This window comes from Choloepus didactylus, chromosome 8 (genome assembly GCF_015220235.1).
Source record: "Choloepus didactylus isolate mChoDid1 chromosome 8, mChoDid1.pri, whole genome shotgun sequence".
NCBI lineage: Eukaryota > Metazoa > Chordata > Mammalia > Pilosa > Megalonychidae > Choloepus > Choloepus didactylus.
Window position 1 is genome coordinate 44,565,250 of NC_051314.1, and position 27,832 is coordinate 44,593,081.

Sequence of the window (27,832 nt, forward strand, 5' to 3'; positions counted from 1 at the left end):
ATAGTTTTTTTTTTTTCCTTTTTTTGTTGCTGTCTTAAGCAAATTTTGAGGAGTATTTTTCCCCCAATACATTGTTCAACTGGTAATTGTCCTAAGCAAGTTTAGAAGTGGATTCTCTACTGGTTGCCCATCTTAAGCCAGCACATTAGAACTATATTTTATCCATTCAAATGACTAACTTGAATGACTATAATGAGTTTGTTTACTTTCTTTTACTCTCATGCATACAGTCTTTATTTCTTATATTATTTGCATACCAGAAAAGTAAACTGGGAAATTACAAAATTCTATGAAATTTCAAACCATGTAACACCCCTGCTCCCTGAAGAAAATCTTCTTTGATCAAAAATATTAAGACCAAAGAAAATTTTAATAAAAAGAAGTCTAACATCTCTACTTATTTGTGTTGGGGCAGATTCTATGCAGTAGGACTAATAATATTTGTAGTCACCATGACAATTAGATAGACAAAAATACAATGTACTTAATACCTTTAACCAAGTTGGAACATTATAAGACCACAAAATGAATGTTTACATGAGAAAAATGCTAAGCATTGCCTGTAGTATTTTTTAACAGTGACACTACTGCCATTTTTGGCAGGACAGTTTGGTATTGTACCAGATTCACCGATTGCACAGCTTTTGCCATGCTTCCCTCCCTCCTACCAAATGTCAGTAGTGCCTCCCAGTCATTGGGATAAACAAAAATGTCATTCCCCTATTCACCTGCTCCCATATCTCCAAGCGTCTCCTAGAGATCAAGTATGACCCCAGTTGAAAACAATGTAAGTAATATGGGAGTTCAAATACTAGTACCATAAAAAAAAAGTAGTACTGGTCTTGGTCTTTGTAAAACAAAATTAAAAGAAGCACCAATGACACAGTCCTGTGATATTGACTACAAATGCACAAAACATGCTTCCTAAAAAAATAAAAATAAATAAAAAATTAAAAAAAAAATGCAGAGGGCCATAGTAGGTGAAAATCAAGAAATAATTTATGACATTGAGACAAAATATGGTAATGTACAAATTAGGGAAGTTTTTTTATAATCTTAACAGGAATTCAGCCAGCCCAAATGGATTTCAAGGATTAAACAACCTTGTTATGCTCCATAGGTGCTTCATAAAGGGCTGATTAAATTATCAGTTGTCGAAGCTGTTGTCTCCACACAGGTGTTCTGTAATGTTTCTAGGAAAAAATCAAAAGTCCCACTTAGCATGGGGAAGCATATTCCTTTTCAATTTTGTTTAATTCTAGCCCCCCTCTCCCACCCCATATACTACCCTATTATTAACACCTTGCATTGGTGTGGTACATTTGTTTTAATTGATGAAAACACATTTTTATAATTGTACTATTAACTATGGTCCATGGTTTAACTTAGAGTTCACTGTTTGTATTTTGTTTCTTGCCTATAGGGATAGTTAACAAGAAATTAAAAGACTAATTATTCTTCTGAGAGAATGCTGCTTGTGAAAGTTACCACATAAGATTCCAGATAACAGGCAGACAGAAAATAAAATGGTAGAGATAGAGATGAAAAAAAAGCCAGTGGTTGGGACTACTAAATATGTTCATGACAACTCTGATTGGTAATCATCAAGTTTGTAGGTATTTAGTTCTTGTGCTTCTTGACATTTTTGGAATTGGTGTATTTCCATCATTTACTAGCCCCACTAATCAGATTATGTAAGAACTTTCTATTTTGAAAATAAACTTTCTATTTTGAAAATAAATTTTCTATTTCAAAAATAAATTGTCTTCCCTTTTATTCTCCTAGATTTACTTATGGCAACTGGTACAACACACTGGAAAGTAATTTGGAAATACTGGTATGTATCAACAACCTTTAAGTATTCATAGCCTTCGGTCAGTACTCCTATTGTTCGTAATAAATGGCAAGAAAATATTCTAAAATTTGTGAAAACACATGTACATTTAGGCCTTCATACTATGCATATTAGACTTTTGTATAAAAGCAAGTTAAAAGCCCAATAATAGAGGATTTGTAAGGTAAGTTTGAGGACATTATTTGAGTTGAAAATTTTCTAATAATACTGATGTTTAAAGAAACCATACAACAGTGAAATCTAGTTTAAAAGAAAATAATTCAAAAGTGTATATAGACCAAGATTACAACTGTGTTTAAAAAACCCTCCATATCAAAAAGCAAATATGTATGAAAATGGAAATGCATGTTTTTGCTAAGTGTGTAACCAAGAGTTAAGAGTTAACAAATAATTACCAGATTATTACATAGATGCTTTTCTTACTTTCTTGTTTACTGTGAAATGACCAAAGGGAAATGCCTGAGGTTGCTGAACTGTAGCCCAGCTGCCTTGATCTTTGATAATGATTATATAACTATATATCCTTTATATTGTGATTGTAAAAACCTCATGACTGGCCCTGCTTGTACACCCCTTAGCCTGTTTTACAACTTTAGTCTTATGATCACAAAGTCAGCCATTAATGTTATTAATGAAGGAATTTGAGTCAGCCCAGAACTAACTCTACCCAATTCCTAAACTATCTTTCTAGACAAAGTTAGCATGTAATTAATTTGAGCATGTTCAATAATTAGATCATCTCTATTTTTGTCATCTCGAGCCATTATACTCATTATCTAGAAGCCTGACCATCTTTTAATATTATAAAACTATCAGTTACTGCAGCTTTTGGAGACAGATTTTTAGGTGAGAGTGTATCTGATCTTCTGCTTTGTGCTTCGCAGTAAACTCTCTCTTTGAAAACTTGATATCAAAGATTGGCTGTTATGTGCACCAGGCAGTAAACTCCGCATTTTGTTCAGTTTCAAGAGTTTTTGTATTAAAGTGATTGTTTAGGCTTAAGATGCTTCTTTTAACCACAAATACATTTCAAGTATAGAATCTTTATAATTTAAACAAATAAAAAATGTTTCCTGTATATGCTGTCCTTCAGACTCTTATTGCTTTGCTAAGATACTTTGGCACTTTAGAGACATTCATGAACATCAAACAGCTAGAGGGTAATAAGATTAACTAACTGGAAACTGGAAGCCAGGATGCTGCAATAGAGCATTTGAATGCTAGGATCTCAGATCTCTACCTGTAAAATAATTTTGGAAGGAAGGAAGGAAGGAAGGAAGGAAGGAAGGAAGGAAGGGAGAGAGGGAGGGAAGGAAGAAGGAAAGAGGAATTAAATTAGATAATCCTCAAAGTCCTTTCAGCTTGATTAAATTACATAAGGTAACACATTTAATGCATATGGGATATACACACACATTATTACTTTTTGTCCATAGCTCTACTCTCTTTATTTTATCCTTGGGAGAGTCTACAGGTAATTAAATTAAAGTAGCTCCCTAATTGATAATAGAGGAAGTTAAAACTCAAAACTCTGCCTCACCCAACATTTTCACTCTCACTTATCATTTCTTTCCATGAGTGGCATTAGGGTTGCCCAGACAGACCTTGATAGACAAAAAAATCACAGTTATGTTTGCTAAACAATATATGGTGAGGAAAAAAAGGCATCATTCAAGTTTCCAGAACAGAAAAACTGTACTGGAAATAGAGGTGGGGAGGAAAGCAGCCTGTATTATTTATTTTTATATCTCCCTGGTGCCTAAGAGAGATTAGCACCTGGCATTTGCCAATAACTGTTAATAAAATTAAACAGATCCTGGAACATAAGTGATAGTTTACAAATGTTAACTGTTATTATTGTAATTAATGACAGAAAAGTTAAATTTCTATCTTGGGGTTAAATATGCTTAAATAATACATTCAAAATGAAAACTAACTTACCTCTTAGGTGTCTGTGATTTCCCTAACAAAGAAGTGGTAGTGTTAACTGGGATTTATCATTTGAAAGTAGAACAAACAAGAAAGGACAATGCCCTGATTTGGAGATTTAAATTTTAGGCCAAATTGAGCCATGAATCCTTGTTCAATAATTCCCAAACCTGTCTCCACAACAGAATCACAAAGAGTACTTGTTAAAAATACAGATTCCTGAACCTCACCCTGGAGAATTTGACTGAGGATGTCTGGACTATGGCCCCAGCATTTGTGTTTTTAAGTAGCTACTCAAATGATTCTAAAGCAGTGGCATTAGAATCGTGGTTTATTAATTCTAACAGAGCTGCTTAGTAACTAAAGACTTTACCCAGATGAAATGGAGGGAAAGTAGAGAGAAAGCATTCCCAAAATGACCAAGAGAGAACATTGGCTTGGAAAAGACATAAAAGACTCTACAGTCCTAAGCCAAATGCTATCTGGAAACAGAAATTTGCTAAAAGGCTGCATCAAAGACTACAGGTGCCCAAAAAAGATTTATTTTGTCATTCCTAAATAGTGCTTAATAGTGAAAATGATAGACAAAATTAAACTATTGTGAGCGTACAGCTGACAAGTGAATGTTGCAGAAAGTTATGATGTCTTACACTCTTTTTCCTCAAATATGCCATTAGTAGAGTGTGTATATTAAGAATAATAAACTGTCCTAAATTACCATGTTTTCTAGACTTAAATTAAATGTGCTTTCTTCTCTAAAATAGCTAAGACAGTTGTCACTCAAAAAGTCAGAAAGATTTTATACAATTTGGGATTCTAGCCCTCATTACCAATATGATTTTAGTCAAGTCTTTCAACAGTTTTGCTCCTGAATTTCCTCAACTGGGAAATTCAGATACTAATATTTGACTTTTTGGGAAGCTTTAAGGATAAGAGATGTAGCATGAAAAATATCTAGCACAGAATCTGGTTTAGAGTAGGATTTCATTATAAGATTCACTATAATAATTGCATTTTAGTGCAATCTTTCCTTAATTTTATTACTTTTTCATATGCTAATGATAATAAAAGGGATACATTAGTATATTTACATCAAAAGAAACTTAAATGCCCACCAGGTTAAAAAGTAGGTTTGAATTTTATCCTGCCAGCTCTTATGAAATTTTTACAGTGTCCATCTGTTCATCCTACTGTCATTTCAGATATTTATTCAGTTAGTGCTACATCATAAAAATGCATTTTAGATATTTTACTACAGTGCAGCATTGAAGTAAAAACTTGTGCATGGAAAAATGAGGACAGAAATAGTACTATGAGTTGAAACGTAACACAAATTTACAAGCAATGCATGCAAACTTCCTTGGCAGATGAACACATGTTTAAATTTTGGCAACAATCGAAAGTTTATAAAACCTGATTAGACAGGAGGAAGTTGCACTGTGTTTGGTCATTGAGACACATTACAAAAGGATTGCCTATTTACAGAACAGACAATGCAATTAAAGGCAATAGAAATGCCAAGTATCTCAGAATAGACAGAATTTTCAAAGATAACAGAGGTTGTTGTAAATAACTATTGTGTCACAGAAGACTGTCTTCCAGATACCAAATGATAATCTGTCAAAATGTCTGATTGATTTTCAGGAAAACATTTAATTTATTGCAATATTGAATGCAATTACATTAAAGAAGCAAGTCTTAGCAAAATGAGAGCTGCCAATGAATTATTTAAACTCTGTGATATTTCTCAAAATAGATTAATGTCACAAATATTTGTTATGAAAGCCAGAATTTCATTTATGTATGAGCTAGTCCTAACTGCTCAAACATGATCTAGATAATTTAGGGTCTCTCAGTGGAAATGTTTAGACCCAAACTCTTAGTATAACAAAAAAAGAAAGTGAAATGCAAATAATTTGGATAAATGTTCATAATGGTTGGTTAAAAATGTAGGGTTTCTTTTATTCTTCAAAAACTGTTATTGAGCAGGTCACAAAGAACAGGTGACATCACGAATGAAAATAAAGAAATTAATTTCCAAAAGAAGCCAAGGAGGCTCCTTTTTTCTATTTCTTTTTCTGTTTTCCTTTCTTTCTTTCTTGACCAAGCTGCCAGCTACTCTTCAAGTGTCCCTATCCACTCCCTCCCCTATTCGACTGCCCTGAAACTAATCTTGCAGCTGTGAGACTGCAGAGACAAAATCTCCAAATGCAGGGGGAAGAAAAGGAAAAATGTCAACTTTAGACCTAAGTATTCTCAGTATCCATCTGTCCTCAGTCTTCCGTATTTCTTCTCCCTCTCACCTTAGGCTACTCAGGCGCCTGCAAGGCTCCTAACCAGGTAGGTCTTCATCTCCCTCCTCCTTTCTTCCAGTGCTTACAGACTCCAGGTGGCCTAATTACTAAAAAGGAAAACATTCTGAATCAAGTGGACCTAAAGGCAACCTCAGTAAATCCCTCATCCATCTTGGTGGAACTAAACTGTTCTAATTGCAACATAAGCAAGTGATGCACCCATCCCAGAGATCAATGGCCCTTATTATCTTCCAGTGCTTTTCCTCCAACACACTCCCAACCCTTTAAAAGTTTGCTGTCCTTTGTTTCCACAGAATTGAGTTCTACTCTCTCTCCCCTACCCTGGGGATAAATAAAGTCATCCTTGCCTATTTTACACTGCCCAGTGCAGTTTTTTCCTTTGACAAGTGTTACACAAAATTTTCCATTTTATAAATGTATCAGGAAAAAAATTAAAATGCTCTGCAGTGGAAGAATTTGTTAGAGCAAGGATAAGAATTCATCTTAATGGTTTGTGTTGTTTTGGTTTAGGCATCCTCTATAAAAATTCCTTTTGTTTATGTAAAGTAGAATGGAGGTTCAGAATTATAACCAAGGGAGGGAAAGTGTGAAAAAAAAAATCTTGGAGAGATTAAAAAATAGTCCTGCAATATGGAGTTGGTCTTGGGCTTTAGGAGATGATGGTGAGCACGTGATTCCCTGTGAGGAATTCCTAGTGACTTTTGAACCTTTAAATTTGAATTGAAATTTTCCTCTTCTCAACTTCAGTCTCTTGCCATTATCTTCAAATCTCCATGGTATTCTTTAAACCCAGAAGTATTTTGAAGAATGAAGAAGGTTCTGTGCTCAAAAGTGAAGTTGAGAGAAGAGAGCAGCTGAAGGAAGTAAAATGATGAGCAGAGATCAAAATTTAACATGGGAAAAGAAATTTGGAGCAAAAGGAGACAGAAGAAATAAATTTTCCTGTCATTTGGTAATCCTAGGAAATACTGGAGATATCAAAAGTAAAGGTAACTCCAGAAGTGTGGAGAATATGCAGGTAGTCAGATTACACAAATTTAGGCAAAACAATTAAAAAAAGAAAAAAGAAAAGTGAACTTTAAAGTAAGGTGTTAATTAGAAGTGAATTTTGACCTAATATAAGGGATGGGTTTTCAGCAATCTTTAGAAACATTGAGTATAATTTTTCAAGTTATCTGCACATAATGAGCATAAACATTTGATCATATTCCTCTAATATTATTCCTCTAATAATAATTCTAATACTGTTTAGTTGTGCTAGATAGGAGGTACTTTATGACTGAATTTTGGCTTATAAAAAATTACATGGTGGATATGGTACAGATGGAAAAAGACTGGATGTGGCCTATATCTTAATGTTACAATTTTTAAAAGACTATTTTAGCAATCAGTATTTTGGAGTTATAAGTGATAAAAATACCCTTCATAGTATGAAAATTACATAGGAATAATATTATACATGATTGAGAATGAAGAGTCTCAAATTATTATGAAAAGGTAAACTTATCTGCTTATTTTGAACTTAAAATCTTTCAAAATTTTCATATGTACACATACAAGCACACTCCCACATTTGGAAATTTGGAGCACATTTGGATTTGGAACACATGATGTACGAGTTAAATACCTAAAGCCTTGATATAGTGATGTGTCATTCCAAATAGACTTTTACAGCATTTTGTGAATGTCTTCATCACCATGGAAGCTCAGCTGAAACTGGCTCTGTCAGTCTCTGTCTCCATATTACTGCACTTAATACCACCATCAGCTAGGATCATGGGTGGTCACTACTTTAGGCTTTACCCAACAATCCTAAAATCATAATTACAGCCCATGCTAACTATTCATCATTCCTTGTAGATACAAAATAAATGAGGCTTGAAGAGCATATGCTTTCACCATGCTTAGTGAGTAATGAGTTTTACTGCATAATGGCAGGGGAATTTTTTCTGGCTTGTTAGAACAAGAATATACAAGTTAAGGGGGAAAAAAGGGAAAGATTGGTTACAGCTTTCCCAGATACTGTTATCACTATTATTATTGTTTTTGCCCTTCATTTATTTCTTGCATAACCCATCTTTCTTTTTAAATGGCCTCAATCCAATTGGAGTCTGGGAGAAATTTAAGAGTTTGTGCAGCCTGCACCCCACCCCCTTATTATGAAAGCGTGAGCTGAGTCCCAGAAAGCTGAAATTTTATAGATAGCTAATGATGAAATTATTTCCTCTCTTTCCACATGTTGCCTACAGGAAAGGGGCTTCTTCACAGTCTCTCTGTTAATTTTGAAAAAATTTTCTACCCAGCTTCTGCTTAATTAGAATATTTTCTTTTGTGTCATTTTCCTCTTTGGGGGAGGAAAAAAAACAAAGCAAAACAAAACAGAACTGATAAAAAAGAATCATTTATGCCTGGAAGTGCTTCAGTCTGGGCTCAAATTATTCTGTAACTCATACAACATATTCATAGAAGCAAAAATGAACAGGTGGATTATCTTGTTTATCTTTTCAGACAGCCTTTTATGGGAAAAATGCCTAGGACTGGCAAATTTTTAATGAATATTGGTTAAATTCAAATTACACCAGTCATTTGACAATTAATTGTATGACTAAAAGAGACATACTTTCTTTCCTATCTCAACAAACATTTTACATTTTCCTGTATCTGCCACAAGAAAATCACCAGCTGTTTTCAACAGAGCAGAAGAGGGACTGTTTCTGATTGTTATAAATCTTTGGCAACTTTTAAAGAAGCATTATTATGTATTTAGTATTGATTTTTAAATGCTTTATTATTGTTCATTTTTTTATTGAAGTGAATATATTTTACAGTTTAGGTTGTCCATGATTTAGGAGCACCTTACAGGAAAGCTTCTCATGTAAGTACAGCTTTCTTAGGTAGGAGTTCGCACCACTACAATTGTTCTTAATTGTATTCGTACATTTAATCACACAAAGGCAGTAAGTGTTCTTTGTTACCAAGTTTGTGATAGAAGTGAAAGAAAAGCTCTCTCCATTACTGTAAACCCTCCCATTCATTCCTTCACTCAACAATTGTTTGTGCCTGGAGGCTCTCTGTTTAGTCAGTCCTTTTGTCCTTGGGAAAGCAGTGGCACATGGACATTCCAGAAGTTATCTGTGGAGCTACTTACTTTCTGGAGTGTCACTGTGAGGAGTCTTCCTGCCTGTTTCTCTCTGCTACTCCCAAGGGATAGCAAAGGTAGGGTTCACTCAAGGTGATAATTCTCCAAAATGATTTGCTTATTCAGGCTCTCCCAGTAACCTATTATCATAGATAATTGAAAGTTGACTGTGCTCTAATTATGACAAAGATATCTTGGGCTTCAGTCTGAAACTTAATGCACACAACCTTAGGGATGGGTGAGGCAGCTGAACTGGGAGAGGCCTGAACATCAGGTAGTGCATTCACTATAAATTGAATATTCTAAATCTGGGAAGAAATACACCTACATAGTATTTACAGTATACACAATAATGTTCTCACCTTAAGTGTAGTAGTCCTTTTGAAAGTTTCCACCGAAAACCTCAAAATATTTTTAAAAATGGTATCAGCCAACCATCATAACTCACCTGGGAGAGACTTGAAAGTGAATTTATCTGCATTTTAGAGGTGTTGAAACTAAGGCACATCACCGTTATTTTCCTCCCAGCATTACCACATGGTTAACATTGTAGGAAGAAGAGACCAGGGAGGTGAGGAAGAAAGAAAATAAATCAAAGGAATTTAGTCTTTTATTTTATTGTAGACCTATACACATTTTAAACTAAAGTAAGGGAATTAGGATGTTGAGAAAGGTTTAAGATGAATACAAAAGAAAAGACTGATAAGATCCTGGAGAAAGTAAGAAAAGATGAGATGCAAAATACATGTAGAAGATTAATTCCGGAAAATAGGGAAGTTTTGTCCTTAGACAATGAAATGAAGTTGGAAGATGGCTTGGGATATTCTGAAAATTAGGAGCAAAGATAGTTTTCTCAGGGTCTGGGAGTGGAATAGGCACCTTCAGAAGAGTGGGGCAGGCATAGGATAATTTAATATTTTATGTGCAAACTTTGGTAATGTTATCAGTAAGACAAAGAGTAGTAATGGTGACTCAGTGAGAACATGTAACAGGAACTTGTGGTAAACTTAATTAACACAGTCTTGAGACTTCTTCCAAAAAGGGATCTGTCTGTATTCAGGGAAGTTAAGTGAGAGTGGAGTGATTATGAAATAAGTTTGTGATTTATATGACTCACACATGTTTTAAAATTGATAAGGAGAAAAGTGCAGAAGGTCAATAGATTCTGAAGGATTTTATAAGAGTAGTAAACACATTAGAAAATGGTTGAGCCATTTTTCCATCCCCCCACCCCACATATTTTCAAGTCCTAAACTCTGGTCTTGTGAATGCGATCCCATTTGGAAATGAGATCTCAGAAGTTATTAGTTAAGATGAAGCCAAACTGAATTTTGGTGGGTCCTAATCCAGTATGATGTGTGTCACTACAAAAAGAGGAAATTTGGCCACAGAAAGACAGAGTCAATGAAGACGGCTGTGAGACAGGCAAAGATTGAGTTATGCCACAATCCAAAGAACACTGTGGATTGCCAGCAAGCCACAGTCAGAACCCTATAGACTTCAGAAGAAGCATGGCTCTGCAGACTTCTAGCCTCCAGAACTAACACAATAAATTTCTGTTTGTCAAGCCAACTAGTTTGTGGCACTTTGTTACTGTAGCCCTTGGAAACTAATACAGGCCTGGAATTCCAATTGGTTACATTGAAACAAAACCAAAACGGGAAAAAGAAGGGAAGAAGTGCATTGAGAGATTGATTATGAAGTTTAATAATTGAGAAGTTGTTCTGATCAAGTGAAGAAGAGAGAGAAGTAGTATAGAGGAAGTGATAAAATAGATGTATTTAAAAGTTTTTGATTAAGAGCAGTGCTAGATATCAGGATTGCTATAGGGATTAAAAAGTAGAGTGAGGGTCACTGAATTTAAACAATTTAATGACACGCAGTCTATGAAGTTAAAAAATCTGCATAAGGCATAAAGTTTACATGGAGAACTTAAGAGAGTAAATGACAAGAACAAAACATATTACCATATTCAAGGAAAATATTTTCTGATATTTCTACATGTGCATTTTCCAGGAATTGTGCATTGAAATATTGGTCAGATTTTCTCAATAAATGGAGATTAGAGGTGAGGGTTTTATGGTCACAAATTTTAGGAAATATTCTATCCTACTTCCTATTGTTAGAGACTTGCCATGCATATTAGCATATTCAAAACTCCAAGCTCTATGGTAAAGTCAAACAAAAAACGCACAATAACAAACAAACAAAAAGAAAACCCTGCTTCACTTAAGATAACCAAATATATCCAAACTTATTTGGTTATTGAGCTCCTTTCTTGATGTTACACCTAAAAATATTCCCTAAAACAGAATTTTATGAAACATCTTGGGAAACTAAATTACATTGCTTAAATTAAATTGTACTTTTAACAATTATTTTCTTATACTCATTAAGAAGTAATTGCATTACTTTTGAATGTTTCAGTTTTTTCCAATTGCACTTTATTTATTGAACTAAGTAGTCAGCTAATTTCTATCATTTCTTTAATTCAGTAGACAAAGCTTCCTTTCCACGATGCACGATTTTATGTGGGCTGAAGCACACATTTGTGTACTGGCATTACAGGAATATACTGATACTCATATTTCTAAAATACTATCAGAGAATTATTTAAGGTTAGTGTTTGCTTAAAATGTTCATAAGTGCAGAGTAATAGAAGATACTATAGTAACAATTCAAAAAAAGAAAATGGTAATGGGCCTTCAACTATACCTTTTCTCCTGTGTGTTATACGCACACACAGATGAATTATGTTATGTGTGCATATATTAATGTATATAAATATTATGTAAGAAGAACATACATAAGAGTATTAATGGAGGTATTCTGAGCAGTAATTGTTCTTCATTTTCTTCATTTGCTTAATCATGTTTTCTAAATTATCTACAATGAACATATACTATTTATGCAACAATTAAAAATAATCAGTTTGACCATATCTTGCACTGATCACAAAAGAAATTCAGTCCTGGCTTTAAAAGGCTGCTTCACATTCTCATAGTTAATTACAAACGTACAGCTGAAGCACAAGTGTGAGTCTTTTCCAACTGCAGGATCACACCTAGGTCAGAATGTAAGTCTAGCCGGTGTCATATGCAAAATTGTGTTATATCAAGTCTGGAGATATGCTGAAAAATACGATTATAATTGAGTTTAGAAAGGACAAATTCTTTTCACATACAAAAGTGTTCAATGAGTTTTAAAAACAATGTGGGAAAAAATTTTCCTTTCAGAAGGATAATAACCCAAACATAGGTTAAAATTCCTTGAAGGATAAGTGGAAGTCAGGAGACTTATTTGGTTGAACAATACTCATTGCTGCTATTAAACCATTTTTACTTTAAAAACTGCGATTTAATTTGGCTCAAACCTATAGTTGAACATGCATGAAGTCAGGATGTTAATCAATTACAATAGACTGTATCTGCTGAATTGAGAGCTAGTTTCTACATAGAAAATAATTTAGAACAAGAAAATAAGTGCTTTTGTTTTTAGGATTGCATAAATCTTTTGTTTTATATTTCTTATTGGTTTATATATGATGGTAAGGACATATGGAGCAAACAATTAATAGTTTGAGTTGCATTATATTGAAGGCACATAGTTAAACTGAAGGTTATAGATGTCACAGAAATATAGATTATGAAGAGATGGGGGAAGAAGAAATACAGTTTTTTTTGTCCAAGAATCTGAAGATGAGATGGTTTGAGCCATGTTATGGTAAACATTTAATTATATAGAGATTTAATGCATTACACCAATAGCAGAAGAAGTCACAGAAATCTCTTTCTAGTATGCAACTCTCTTAAAATACATACACAACTCTATTTTCAATCTTCACCTGGTGTAAACTGAGCATATTTTACTTGATCTCATGGTTCTCTCCCTTTGTCAACATACTGACAACCTACTTCTTTCAAGGAAGTTGAGAGAGAAATTCTAGGTTAATTATGCTGGTTTTGTGACATCTGAATTCTATTAGCTTCAGTTGCAGGCAATTCTTTTTGTCTTAAGAAAAGCTCTGCTTAGTTTTTTTATTTATATGAATTGTCTACTATTGTGTTGTTACATAAAGGCGCAAAGGTAATTTTGCTGAAGTATAATAGCAATCCCTAAATCCGCAGTGGTCTTTGGCATTTTTTTATTCCTCGCAATACAAGGTATTAGTTATACAAAGTAAAAGAAAAAAAGTTAATATATCACTATGGGAAAAATTTTTTTCCAGTACATCAAAAGAAAACAATTGCCAGGGACAAAGAAAAACGTAGTCATAAAATTACGTGAGAGATTGTGTAGGCAAAGAATAATTCCAGGGATGTCAAAAACAAAAACCAGCTGATAAACAATCAGAATGGCTCTGTAACAAATAGAATGGAAGTTCCACAGATAAGCAACGTTCTTTTAGAACTACAAAGTAGAATATGTGGGAAATGACCCAGAACAATAAATAAAATCCAAGTATATTTAGTCTTTACATGTAACATATGCTGGAATAGTTTTCCCTTACAACCTCCTTATTTAATAATAAAATTTAAAACAATGGAAAAATTTCAAGAAGTTTTTAGTTCTCTTAAACATGGGTGACAAGTATTCATGGGTTAAAAATCTTTTATTTAGGAAGAATATATACTTTGTTAATGATAAATTACTGCACGTCAAAAAGACTTAAGTGTCTTTTAGAAAACACCAGGACAAATTCTTTCAAGTCCTATGTGCAGATAAATTTATGTAAAACAACCTAATCTGTATTGGGGATCTATTGCTGTGCAACAAATTATCGCAGAACATAGCAGCTAAAACACATTTATTATCTTACAGCTTGTTTGGATTAGGAAATTGGGCACAGATTTGCTGGGTCCTCTTGTTCAGTGTCTCTCATGAGGCTGAAATCAGGTCATCAGCTAAGGCTGTGGTCTCATCTGACACTCAAATTGGGAAGGATTCACTTCCAAGTTCAATATCCTAGCAGAAAAACAAATCAATAATGTATAATATCTACTTTAAATTCACATATTATCACTCCATTGCATAGAATAAAAACCACGAACTATGAAATGGAAATGATTAGAGTAATTAAATAGTTAGAAAGGACAAATATTCTTTAAAAGTTTTAGTATGGACAATAAATGCTGCTATTCCATTCATTCTTTCCTTCTTTGGTTTATTTATTCATCCTTTAAATAGTTTTGAGCCCTTATTGTTTTCTGAGGATATGACAGTGAACAAAATAGACACTGTCCCTGCCCTCATGCAGCTTGCATTATAGTGGATGGAGATAGACAGTAAACAAATAAACATTCAATATGTTACATGGTAACACTTGCTATGAGCAAGCAAAGTATTTTACAGTGGTGTATGTAGTCTTATATAGGATGGTAACTAAAGGCCTCTATGAAAAGGTGACATTTGTGCAGGTACCTGAAAGAAGTAAATTAACGATATGTGTAAATAGCTAGGGACAGAACTTTTCAGACAGAGGGAAGAGAAAGTGCATGCCCCAAACTGTGGGGTGTACCTTGTCTTCATAGAACACTTAGGAAGGTAGGGTGACTTGAGGCATGGCTATGGGGATTCAGAAATTGGACATCAGACAGATAGCTGGGAAGTAGATTGTGTAGGCCTTGTAGGACATAATTAGAGTTACAACTCCTGCTGTTTAAGCCAACCCATTGGTGGTATTTGTCATAGAAGCATGGCAAACTGAGACAGTTATTAAATGGGAATCAGAAGCCTGCCTATCTGATGCTAATATGAGATTAGCTCATGTGATTAGTTGTGTAACCCAGAGAAGATCAATTAATTGTTTTTAAACTGATTTATTATATTTGTAAAATGGTAACTAAATTTTCTTCCAAATTCTAACATTGAGTATTTGCTTAGAGATTGAGAACTGAGAGTGTAAACAAAAACTACATTGAAAGTGGACCCATAGAATTTTACTTTAAGAACAGTCTATAAAAAGGAAAAAGAGCAAGAAAATTAGAGTCTGGCCCTTAATTGCTGTCTGTTTGCACTCCCCTTGGAAGGCTGGATATTGATTCACACCTTTTGATCTGCATCTGGATTTTGATCACCTTACTTCTAATCAGGTCCTTTCCTTTGAGGTCCTCGAGTTAGTCAATATTCACCCAAAATTATTTTTTTCTACTCTTGGCTTATGCCATAAGCTTTATTTAAAGGCTTTCCTCCATAAAAGGACACCCTGGGCAGCTGGAACATGTATGATTGATATTAAAAACTCACACTTCCACAGTTTATACTGATTGTTTTAAGTATTTTGCACGTACTGAATCAATCCTCACAGCAATATTATGAGATAGATATTTTTCCCTCTAATTCTGTCATTTGAAAAGTAAGGACCTAAAAGAAGATATTTTAAGTGACTTGTCCAAAGTCCTAAAGACAATGAATACATGGTGAAATCAAGGCTTGAGCCTAGGGAGCTATCTCTGGAATCTGTATATCTAACCCCTGACTTTGTGCCTCTCCACATGCAGGAGAGTTAATGTCACTGGGTTTCCGCAGGACAGGGGAAGGCTACAAGCTAAGGTGTCTAATCACTGTGATGAAACACTTCACATTTTTATTTTTGGCTGAGGGAGTTAATGTTACTCACCTGCTACATTAATAAACCGGGAGACTCTCAACCAGGAGAGAAGATACGCTTAAATACCCTCTTCCAGGAATTTGACCATTTGGTTGCAAGTTTGGAACTTCAGATAATTTTTACTGCATATTTTCAACTTAATCCAATTACTGTGGTTGTGTTTGAGTAAGCATTAACTATTGGAACGTGAGGGTTTCCTGTGACTGTGGGGAACGTATCACAGAAGGCACATCTCTGTGTATTGAAATCAATTCAAGAAAGCATTTTCATTGCTGTGATTGTTTTTGTTTTTAATTTCACTCTCAGGAAAAGATATAACCTAATACAATTCAAGCTACATGGATCTCCTTATTCTCTATGTGGTTGAACTGGAGTATATCCTTTACCATGATGATTTTGCTGACTTACACTTGTATTTTTCGAATACATTAGTTTCATTTCCTGGATAGGAAGGACAAACTTAATCAGTAATAACAATATTTATGCATATATATACATATCAGGGTTAGTTAACGTTAAAAATTGGGTAGGTTTATATAATTATTGCCATCATTCTTCGAACTCTCTCCTTCTCCCCTAGTAATATTCTGTAAAAATTGGGAAATAGTTGTTATATTTGACAATTTTTAAATTAATAGCTTCAGGTTCTATTTTTTATGCAAATGTCCCTCTTCGATATATTTAAAGAAACTACAATTCCACTAAAATTTGATAACTGTGAAGTGAAAACATGATTGTGGAAGTTTGTATTTTTAAATTATTTAGTGCATATTGCTTTCAGTTACCCTACATAACTTAGTAACAAAGACAAGCTCTGTTGCTTATAATTATTCTTCTACCTATCTTTTGATTAGGATTCCAAGGCAATTCAGTTATCTCAACCACATAATACCCTATTTTAGATTCATAGTAACATGCCCTTAGCTTTGGCATATTGGGTTTTATCATCTTAGAGGGCAAATTCAGGAAAGCAAAGCATGGGAGAAGAGCCTTAGAAACTTGTAATATAACTTTTTATTAAAACAGAAAAGGATACAAAAAGGAACTTTTTCTGCAAATGTATACATTAAGGAGGATTCAAAAAGAAACAAAGCAACAAGTAATTAGAAATGAAAGAAGCTAGGGCAAAAGAAAAGATTAAAGGAAATAAGATATAAAAAATGTTGCAACATGAAATAATCAAAATACATTTGTCATTCACTGTATTCCTAGCTATTTGATGGGAATAGTGAAAATGTTACCTAAAGAAAAAGGTAACTTAGATTGTACTTTTTATAATATTGAATAGAACATAATTAATCCTTGAATTTTATAAATTTAGCCTGATAGTCTATCGTCTTATTTTTAAATGAATGAAAAGGCAAAGAGGCAATATATGGAAATGGCTTCCCAGGAAAAATGACAATACTGCATAATATCAATATTTGTTTTAAAATATGTATTGACAATGAGAATATTGACAAGGTGAAATATTTATGCTTCCCAAACTACTCCAGTCTTGTGGGAGAAATGAAGTAACTGATATATTTTAACTTTTTATGATATTGTCATAGGGAGATTCTCTGTTGTGAGATTGCATTCATCATTTACACAAATACTCAGAGTTTTAAAGCCACTCTAATTAAAAGATACAGTGAACATAATCAGCATTTTGTATATAGACATGTTCTTCTTCGTTTCTTTGCTTTCCATACCATGTTGTTTTGTGGTGATAACTGTGAACCTTTAAATGTAGGCTAAACCTGTTCTGTCACCATGTAAATGCATTTAAATACCCAACAGACTGATAATTTAAAAATTATGTTGTTCAATAAACAGTAACCAGTTGATCTAAATTAGGCTGGAATATTGAATTATTACCCTGATTATTATTATAAAGGGAACTCCACTGCAGATCAGTTGAACATACTGTACTACAGATAGCACTGCATTGATATGTTATTAGAAAATGAATTTCCAGAATGAATGTTGTTCAGCTATCATATATTTGCAGAGCCCCTATTATGTGGCTTCTAGTAAACAGAATTCCTGATGTTATTTTTGACATAATATGTTTTAAAAGTAACATATATTTCAAATGAATTAGCATCAAATTAGGATATTGATTCATCTTTAAATTATTATATTACATTATACATTGTTATAATGCATTCATGTATTAATGAGCCCTATATACAGCTCATCATTCAATTATATATAAGAGTGTAGAGCAAAGCTAACAAGGGAATATTCCTTTAAATTTTTTTAGTAACAAAGACTGACAGAAGGTTTCTTGTTTGTTTTTGTATGGTTTGGGTTGTTAATTAGGGTAATTGTAAATAATTCATTTTAAAACGGAATTCAAAATAGCAAGAACTTCTTGTAAATAAATAAGGAGATGTATTGTTAGAGTTCCATTCAAATGCAGTCTAGATGATATTGCCCAAAAATAGTGAGGCAGGATGAGTCAAAACTACATTTACTAGAATAGAGTTGTAAGAGAACTTCAAGAACTGAAAATTTTCTGTTGTGGCCTTCATATGGCCTTGCTCCCTACACCTGTTTCTTCCCATCTCCACTTGCACATGACCTCAGCACCTAAATCTTCCTTCTCAACCTTCTTGATAAATTTGAATTGCCCAACCAGTTGGGGAAAAAAAATTTCTCCCTCTTTCCAGAACTGTTTTTGACCAACTTCTCCCCCAAATTATCTAAACTTCATTTAACCCCTCCTGCTAAAACTCTGTAGAATTCTTCCTTCCTTCTTCAAATTAGGGCAATCATCTGAGCTGCTCAACTACAGCATTTTTGAAAAACATCTCAGGCTAAAGCACTCTGACTTTCATCCACAATAGACAGAAAATTGAGCATTGTGTACATCTAATGGTGTTAGAAGAACTAAGGTGACTTTCTATTGTTAAAAAATAGAAGGTTAATCAAGAACAATGACATCTCGTATTGGAAACAGAGTCATTGTCTCTAAATCACCAAAAAGTAATTTCTAAATATTTATTGAAATAAATGCAACAATTGGATCCTTATTTGTTTTGTGAATGGTTGCTCTCAAAGGTGGGATAACAAAGGCACAAAATTTTAAATACATACTCACATGCATACAACTTGGTGAAATCAATCAGGACCTGGTTTGTTTCTGGTTACATTCAAAATTCAAAGCAAAGAAAAATGTGAATTGGAGTCTGAACATCTGAAATAGAATTCTTCTTTTTCACCTTGGGTACTTGAAAAATATCTCCAAATCTCAGTTTTCACATTTGGTATAATTATAATTATAATGAATTGAAATAAATGTGCAAAACCCTTCTGAATTAGGTCTCTCAGTCACAAGTTACAGGAACTTACTTGAACTACAGGAAACAAATACGATATTTGTGAAAAAATACTTTGTAAGTTGGAATTTGCTATACATGTTCACTAGCTAGTCCCATGTGAATTGGAGAAAACTTATAAAATTCTTCTTACCTTTGTGAGGAAGCTAAAAAGTACTAGTAAATCAAAGATGTGCATTGTGCTATGTGGTCTAGTGAACATCTCTTGATTTTGTTTGACCCTTAAACCACATTCTTTGGGAAATGTTTAAATTTCCATCCCCTATGGTAATGGTGAGGCTGTCAACCATATCATCCCAACCACCTCCAGATTTGGGAGAAGGCTTATGACTGCCTCATTATCCTGACCACAGTGATTGGTTCAAGGATGGGCACATAATTTAAGATAGGCTGGGATATTTTTGCTTTGCTAGGAGGATTAAAGTTGCTGCTTGCTTCCGGGTTCCCCATCTAGTAAGGATGTTGATCATGTACTGTATTGTCATTGCCCATTTTCATCCCATATGGAGCAAACCTATCAGTACTGACAAAGAAGGTGGCCAAAACAGAATGAAGCAGGGCAAGTAGTTAGAAAGAGTTCTAACAATAGTATGCAAGCTCTAAATCTAATTTGGTGCCTTATGTCAACTCCACCCCATCCTTCTCAGTTATGTGAACTCAGCCTTTTTTAGGTTCATCTACTTTGAGTTAGGTTTGGTTAAAGGAAGATGGAAGAAGCTTAATATACATGAGGTTACGTGGATTTAATTATCCACTATTAGTTCAGTATAATTTTATAAGTGCTTTTGAATATAATGGTAAATAATAATAATAACTTTAATACCAAAAAGAAAAAATATTTGCATGATGTGTTCAGGTGAAGGTGAATGGGACAGATATATACCAAAACAGTAGAATGGAAATAAAATAATTTAGTTTGTTTCTGGATGCACAGTTGATAGATTCTTATGACTTTCTTCTGTTCATAAAATATCTGTTTCAGTCTTTCTGCTATGTTTAAATTGTTGACTATACTGCAGTTACTCCATTCATACAGTCTAAGGAGGGTGGCCTTGAATGATCAACAACATTAGGTTATTTTTGAAGGTGTGGTAACTACTCTTTCCAATATTTCTTTTTCTGTCTTTCTCAAGCTCATGTCCTTAGTTGAGACCTTTTTAAAAGTCTGTTGCATGCTGTACAATACTTAATTAAATTGACTTGCCAAACACAAACTTTCAACCAGAGTGCATGTGTTGTATGTGGTTTGTCAATGCCATTTGAGACTGTTATCTATGGAGTGCTCATTTATAGTCTATCCAGTCTCTCAGTGAGCAATCTGCCTTGAGGACTCCACAGAACTCTCACACAACAAAAGTAATTACAAACACATTTATTCATTATTATCATATTGCACTGACTTAAGGATAGCTGACTCTGTATCAATCAAGGGCATCTCGCAAAACCAGGTTGTGTGGAGGCAGCTTAACAATGCAACTTGTCTTTACAGAGTTTTATAGGGCATCATTCTATGATGTTCTTTGAGGTTGACTCAGTTCTGACTTGTACTTTTTTATAAGCAAATCAATATCTTCCATTGTGATGATCTCAGCATCCTATGAACTGTACCCTACAGAACACAGTAAATCTTTTATATGATTCACTTTACTCTAGAGCTATCCCACACCTTTCTTCTCTCTGTGGCCCATCTTGTTCTTCAAAAACATGTGAAATCTTATTGGGAAAACGATGAGTAAAACAATTTTAATATAACAAAGAACTGTTTACCAGATATGAGTTAAAGTATTGGAAATAATAATTTAAATTTTAGAATCATTTTACATTAACATGTTCCTTATTTAAGAATTGCAATTCTCACTCCAACCCTCCCCCTTAGCTGTGGAAAATAAGACCCAAATTCCTAAGGAATTGAATGTGGGGAGACATGCATATTTAGACTTTCACAGATGTCTGCTTACATTATCAACAGGATCATAAGTACCAATATAGGTAGTGATGTGTTAGTAAAACAAAACAAAATAAAACAAAATCCTGATTTATAGGGTTTGCTTTGGTGTAAAATATGCCCACCATGACCGATTTCAAACTACCAACTTGATGTCAAGGAACACAGAATCATGATTAGGCACTCGCAATGGGCTCCAGAGCTAGATAGAATGAGCCTGTTTGAGCATGCTATTGAATATTAGCAAGAACTATTTAAGTAATATATGCTAGTAATTCTCTCAGCTTCCTTTTTGTAGACCCCATTCTATTCAATGGAAGGACAAAAAAGGTCTTTTCTAAGATCAAGACCAAAATCAAAGGGAGAGGATAAACAGAAGAGCTTTCTTTTACTAACCACACTGGGGACTTGACATTTCCATATTCTCAAAGTTGAAGAATACTCAATTCCTGGCCATCTTCAAACATAAGTTTGAAATTTGCTTTAAGTAATCATTAACATTTGCTTGATCATCATTGTTATTTTTAAAAACAGCAAGGTTTAGAATAAGAGTAGTCAAGTAGATAAAAAATAGAGAAAGAAAAACAAGAAAGAAAATAATAGGGGGAAGACAAAGATGAAAATTTCAAGAAATTGAAGTACGAAGTTCAAATAAATTAAAACACCAATTATATTTGAAATCCAGTAATCATAATGGAGACACTCTTTAGTAAACTTTTACTAGAGTTTACTAGTGCTTCTCAAAGGATGGTCCATGAACCATCTGTAACAGAATTGCCTGTGATGATAGTTTACAGTGCAAAATTCTGGACCCTGCTCTGCCCTACTGATTAAGAATCTCTCCTCTACTTGAAATCTGTATCTTGATAAACTTTATAGATGAGTTGTATGCACTCCAAATTTTGAAAACCTTTGCAATCGCTATAAAGGTTTGGAAGTAACATGTTTTGTTCTATGGAAAAACAAGACAATAGGAAATACATTATATCCTTACTAAAAGAACCCTGATTTTGCTTGAGTTAAATGCATGGTTAAAAATAACCACACTGGAGGTTGCTACGTTCTAGCCAAAGGTGCAAGGAGGGTCACTTGATAGACAGACTCAATTGCAGTACCTGTTGCCCTTCTTCCCACCTGGAACAAGGTTGCGTCCCTTGAAGAACTAACAACCAAAACCCATGTGAATGATGGCAGGTCAGGAAGTAGTATGAATCCAGGTCCTTGACGATTTCCTTAAGCAGCTGCACCATCTCAATTGCCTAATTCCTTACTTTTGTTACTTGGAAAAACAAACAGTATCTGTTTTAGCTACTGTGGATATGTGTGATACACAAACAAACAAGATCTTAACCACTGCAGGCACTGATGCAATACCAATACAGTAGAGGCAGTCATAACAAGGGGTTGAATTTGGTGAAAAATGCATGTACATGATTTAATATCAACATACGTATGCAGAATAAGAGCAACTAGCTACTGCAATTTTTCATATTTTTGTGTATTTCATTTAATTCTTTAGAATTTAGTTCATCATTGTTCATTTTATTCTCGTTATCTCCTTTGTAGTACTCACATTCCAGAGTGCAAAAATGATAAATATCTAATAATCTTTTCCATTAACCTTTTCAGTAACTTACAATAAAATACATATAATTTTAATCTTGTTATTTAACTATGATAATCCCAATTGGGAAGAAGTTATTCCAAAGCACAAAAAGGCAAATCATATTGAAAAATAAAGAGTACATCTACCTTTACAAAGAAGGAAACCAACTCTCTAAAATGAAACTTTTAAAAGACCATATGAAAAAATAATAGGCATAAATTATGAAGCTGATAAAGGATGGATTATAGCAAAATGTGGCAGGAGAAAATTTCCCAGGTGCTGATATAATCTCTTCAAATATTAATAGCCTATGTAATTCAATTTATCAGACATTTTGAATACATGTAGAAACTAAAAAAATAATCAGTGTAGAGTTGAAATCCAGTAAATTTATTTTCATGATTTTTTTTCACAATGTTCTTTTATGTTCAACAGATATTTCCTTTAATCTTCCTAATACAACCTCTAATGAACACAGTTGCTAAGATGGTTGCAGAAGGAACTCAAAATAGATACGATAAATGTCTCTATCGTGGTCCATGGATAGACAAACACAAAGCTCTAGTTCAAAGAGACCTGTGCTAGCAGAAAGGCTACAGTGGCATCTCAATCACAATTCAGAATAAAAGAACCATTTATTATTGGACAGAGAGTAGGAAACATTTTTCTATGGTGAAAGGATATTTTGAAGATGCAAAATGTGACACCTTAACTATATCCTGGAAATTTGGAAGGACAGGGAATCCTCACCCCAATTCTCCTTACCTGTAGCAGGCTCTCAAATCATTTTGTTCTACCCTATGTCCCCCTCTGTTGAGTTGAGGAAAATTTTATCAGTTTCTTCAAGTTTTATGCTCAGAATGGGTGGATGAAGGAAAAGGAACCATCCTGTTCTACTCTGAGTGAAGCAATTATAAGATAAACTAATCTCTTGCTAATACTAATCTGTTCTTTGACATCCTCTAGTGACTTATGGTAATTGATTTAGCCTCTTCTACCAAAATCTTATCGGCCTTTCGGTGGAAAAGGAAAGCACCTTTCTGTAGAACAGTACCAGAATGGGAAGAATCTTTTCCCTGTCACATATGGTTGCTCTTTCCAAACAAAGAGAAGCTTTTGAAAGAGGGAAACAGAAATGGTGTAACTTTCTCATTAACTTTTTCAGTCATTTCTGGAAGATGAGCAGAGGGAGCACAGCCCTTAAGTGTTCTTTATTAAAGGAGAATGGTTTTATCTCAACTCTCATGTTTCCCTGTGAAACGGCCAAGGAAGAAGAGTAACTATTCTCACTGCTGACTCTGAGAGGAGCTGACCACATGGCTTTACCCCTATCTTTGTGTCTGGCTGCCTGGTCTGTCCTACTTTTGGGGAGACCTGCACTTCCACGGCTCCTTGTGCCTAACTGGGTAGCTTCTCTCCTCCATAGAACTTCCAGCTGAAATGACTTAACTCCATTTACCTCTGCTTTATAGGTGAGTAAACTCTAGATCCAAGCAAAAATATTAGGAATGTAGAAGGATTTTATAAATTACTCTTGTTGGCACTCTTGCACCTGCGCTAGAGTTTTTTATTAACTGAACCTCTTAGGTGAACCAAGATTTCCCTGATAAATATTTTTATACTCCTTATTGTCTAGGTTCTTTTATGAGTGAATTTTCTATGCCTACTCAAATCCCTTCATTAATTGAAGCCCTTGAAATCTAAATTCAAAATGTCTCATAGGCCTACTAGTTTGGTCTTAAAATAACTGACTCCCAGCCATAGTCTTATATTCAGACTCCTTGGACATTCTTCCAACTCCTCCTCCTCCTCTTCCTCCTCTTCTTCTTCTTTCTTCAAATCTATTTCATCACTTTCTATCTCTGCTTCAGTTCTACACCTATATTTTTGACTACGTATTAGTCATTACCTCCTGAAAGTACTGCAGGAACCTAAAAAGTAATAATTTGAATACTGTTAGTTAGCTTTCCCTGTAAACATATTTATTTTCCTTTTTGTGTTTCTCCCAGTTTACCTACTTTTGTCCATTCCTAATCTCTGTTAATAGTTTCATTACTCTCTTGGTTACCCAAGCTGTACATAATGTCATTCTTGACACTTCATTTTGCTCTTATTCCTAATTCCATGCTCCTGGAAACAAAATATAGATATAATGAACATAATTTGGTTAGCACTAATTTTTAAACTAAATTCCGTTTCATTGAGATATATTCAAATACTATATAATCATCAGTGGTATACAATCAATTCTTCATAGTACCATCATATAGCTATGCATTCATCACCACAATCTTTTTTTTTCCCCAGGGGGTAATTTTTTTAAATTCAGTTTTATTGAGATATATTCATATACCATACAATTATCCACGGTGTAAAATCAGCTATTCACAGTACCATCATATAGTACCATCATCACCCCAATCTATTTCTGAACATGTTCTTTACACCAGAAAGAATCAGAATAAGAATAAAAAATAAAAATAAAAAAGAACACCCAAATCATTCCCCCCATGCCACCCTATTTTTCATTTACTTTTTGTCCCCATTTTCCTTCTCATCCATCCATACCCTGGATAAAGGGAGTGCAATCCACAAGGTTTTCACAATCACACGTCACCCCTTGTAAGCTACATTGTTATACAGTCGTCTTCAAGAGTCAAGGCTACTGGGTTGGAGTTTGATGGTTTCAGGTATTTACTTCTAGCTATTCCAATGCATTAAAACCTAAAAATGATTAGCTGTATAGTACACAAGAATGTCCACCAGAGTGACCGCTGTACTCCATTTGAAATCTCTCAGCCAGTGAAACTTTATTTTGTTTCATTTTGCATCCCCTTTTTGGTCAAGAAGATGTTCTCAATACCCCAATGATGTGTTAAGACTCATTCCTAGGAGTCATTTCCTGCATAGCCAAAGAGATTTACACCCCTGGGAGCAGGTCCCATGTAGGGAGGAGGGCAATGAGTTCACCCTCCAAGCTGGCTTAGCTAGAGAGAGAGGGCCACATCTGAGCAACAAAGAGGTACCCGAGGGAGAATCTTAGGCACAATTATAAGCAGGTTTAACCTCTCCTTTGTAGTAACGAGCTTCATAAGGGCAAGCCCCAAGATAGAGGGCTCGGCAAACCAAGCCGTCAGTCCTCAATGTTTGTAAGAACATCAGCAACAATCCAGGTGAGGAATCCAACACTTCAGCATTTTCCCCCAGCTCCTCAGGGGGGGCCTGCATATATATATATTTATTCTCTGCCTAAATTACTTTGGGATGTGTTGCTATTTCACACTAACCTATACAAACCTACCAGATCTCACTTCTTATTCAAAGTTCCATGTAATTATGGTGTTTGAACACACTGACTAAAAGTTATATTGTCTAGAAAATATAGCTCCTACACTAAATAAACATCTCTTCCCTTGGTCTCACATGGAAGTTGAAGTTTTAAAACACAGTCAGTTTTGACCTTTTCCTTTTAGCCCGATTTGCCCTAGTCTTAACCAGATTTGCTTTATTCATATCTCTAATTGAAGTCTGGGCTCTTTTTCAGCCTTTTTTTTTTAACAGTTGCTGTATGCGCTAATGCTGACATTCATATCTGCCAAGCTCTAGCTCTGAGTTTCAGGTGTCACACAGATACCCAGTGTTCCAGAAACCAATCAGGTTATACACAAGGGGATGAGCATCTCAGAGTTTGGAGATAGCCATTACAATTAAGGATTAGATTTGACTGCTGTAAGAGCTTACAATCTAGGGACTATTACAATAATCATTCCCCTGATAGGCTGTGCTCTATGATTCAATTCTGAGTTTACACATTGTAGTTAGTCCATGCTTGTGAGGCATTATAGTGTTTTACTTTGTTTCTGGTGTAGTTCACTCAAAATGCTATCTACAGGATCCATTTACCTCATTGCATGTCTTATATCTTCACTCCTTGCAGTTGCTCAAGATTCCATTGTATGCATACACCACAGTTCACCATTCTTTTCCTCAGTCATGTATACTTAGGTCAACTCTACCCATTGCAAATCATGAATACTGCCTCAATAAACACCAGTGTGGAAATGTCCATTCATGTCTTTGCTTTCAGATCTTCCAAGTATATACCCCATAAGGAGGTTGCAGGCCCTTATGGCCCCCACATCTTAGGTTCTTGTGGAACCACCACACTGACCTCCAGATAGGCTACACCATTCTGCCTCCTCATCAACAGTAAATAGGTACATCTCTCTCTCCAGGTTTTCTCCAGCACTTTTATCCCTATTCATATTTCTTCCTACAATTTTATAGAGATATATTCACATACCATTAAATTATCCACAGTGTACAATCAGTTCACGGTATCATCATATAGTTATGCATCTATCACCCCAGTCAGCACTTGAACATATTGATTACTATGAAAAAAAGTTTGTGTTTTTTTAGTGACTAATAAAAAAGATAATAAAAAGAAAAGTAAAATGTCATAAAATGCAATATAATAGTAAGGTTAGACAATGACACTACTACCAAGAATTTCATATCCCTCCCTTATATCCTCCTGTCATGCACATTCAGCTTTGGCATATTGCCTTTGTTACAGTTAATGGAAGCATATTTCAATGTTACTGTTGACCATAGACTCTAGTTTGCTTTGATTATATTTTTTCCCCAATTCCATTCCTTTTTCAATGCTCTGCATGGTTGACTTTCATTTGTGCTCCGACATGTAAACACATTTTTTTATTTGTACATTTAGTAACAGTCATTGACCAATCCACTTTTTTCTAAGTTATGCAGTCCCAGTCTTTATCATCTATCTTTACCTCTGGTGTCATACATGCCCCTATTCCACCTCTTTGAGTTTTACTCACAGACATCTTTGTTCAGTGTACTTACAATATTATGCTACCATCACACAGTGTGATGTGATCTATTTCTGGATCTATACAATCAATCCTGCTGAACATTCTGTAATCCTTCAACATCAAATGCCTGATCTCTACCCTCATTCTATCTCCTGATAGCCTGTGTTATCAGCTTTTAACTCTCACAGTTTGCTCACTAATGTTAGTTCATATAAGTGAGACCATACAGTTTTTGTCCTTTGTTTCTAGCTAACTTCACTCGA

General features: G+C 34.5%; 1 protein-coding gene across 1 annotated transcript in view; it reads left to right on the plus strand.

Annotated features, from left to right (window-relative positions):
- The window catches only part of RASSF9 (Ras association domain family member 9), a 158,449-nt gene that overhangs the window by 42,544 nt on the left and 88,073 nt on the right, over positions 1–27,832 (plus strand). The window contains exon 2 of the transcript XR_005218558.1: positions 1,786–1,837. The gene's annotated coding sequence lies outside the window, so the exon portion shown is untranslated. The remainder of the gene's footprint in view (positions 1–1,785; positions 1,838–27,832) is intronic.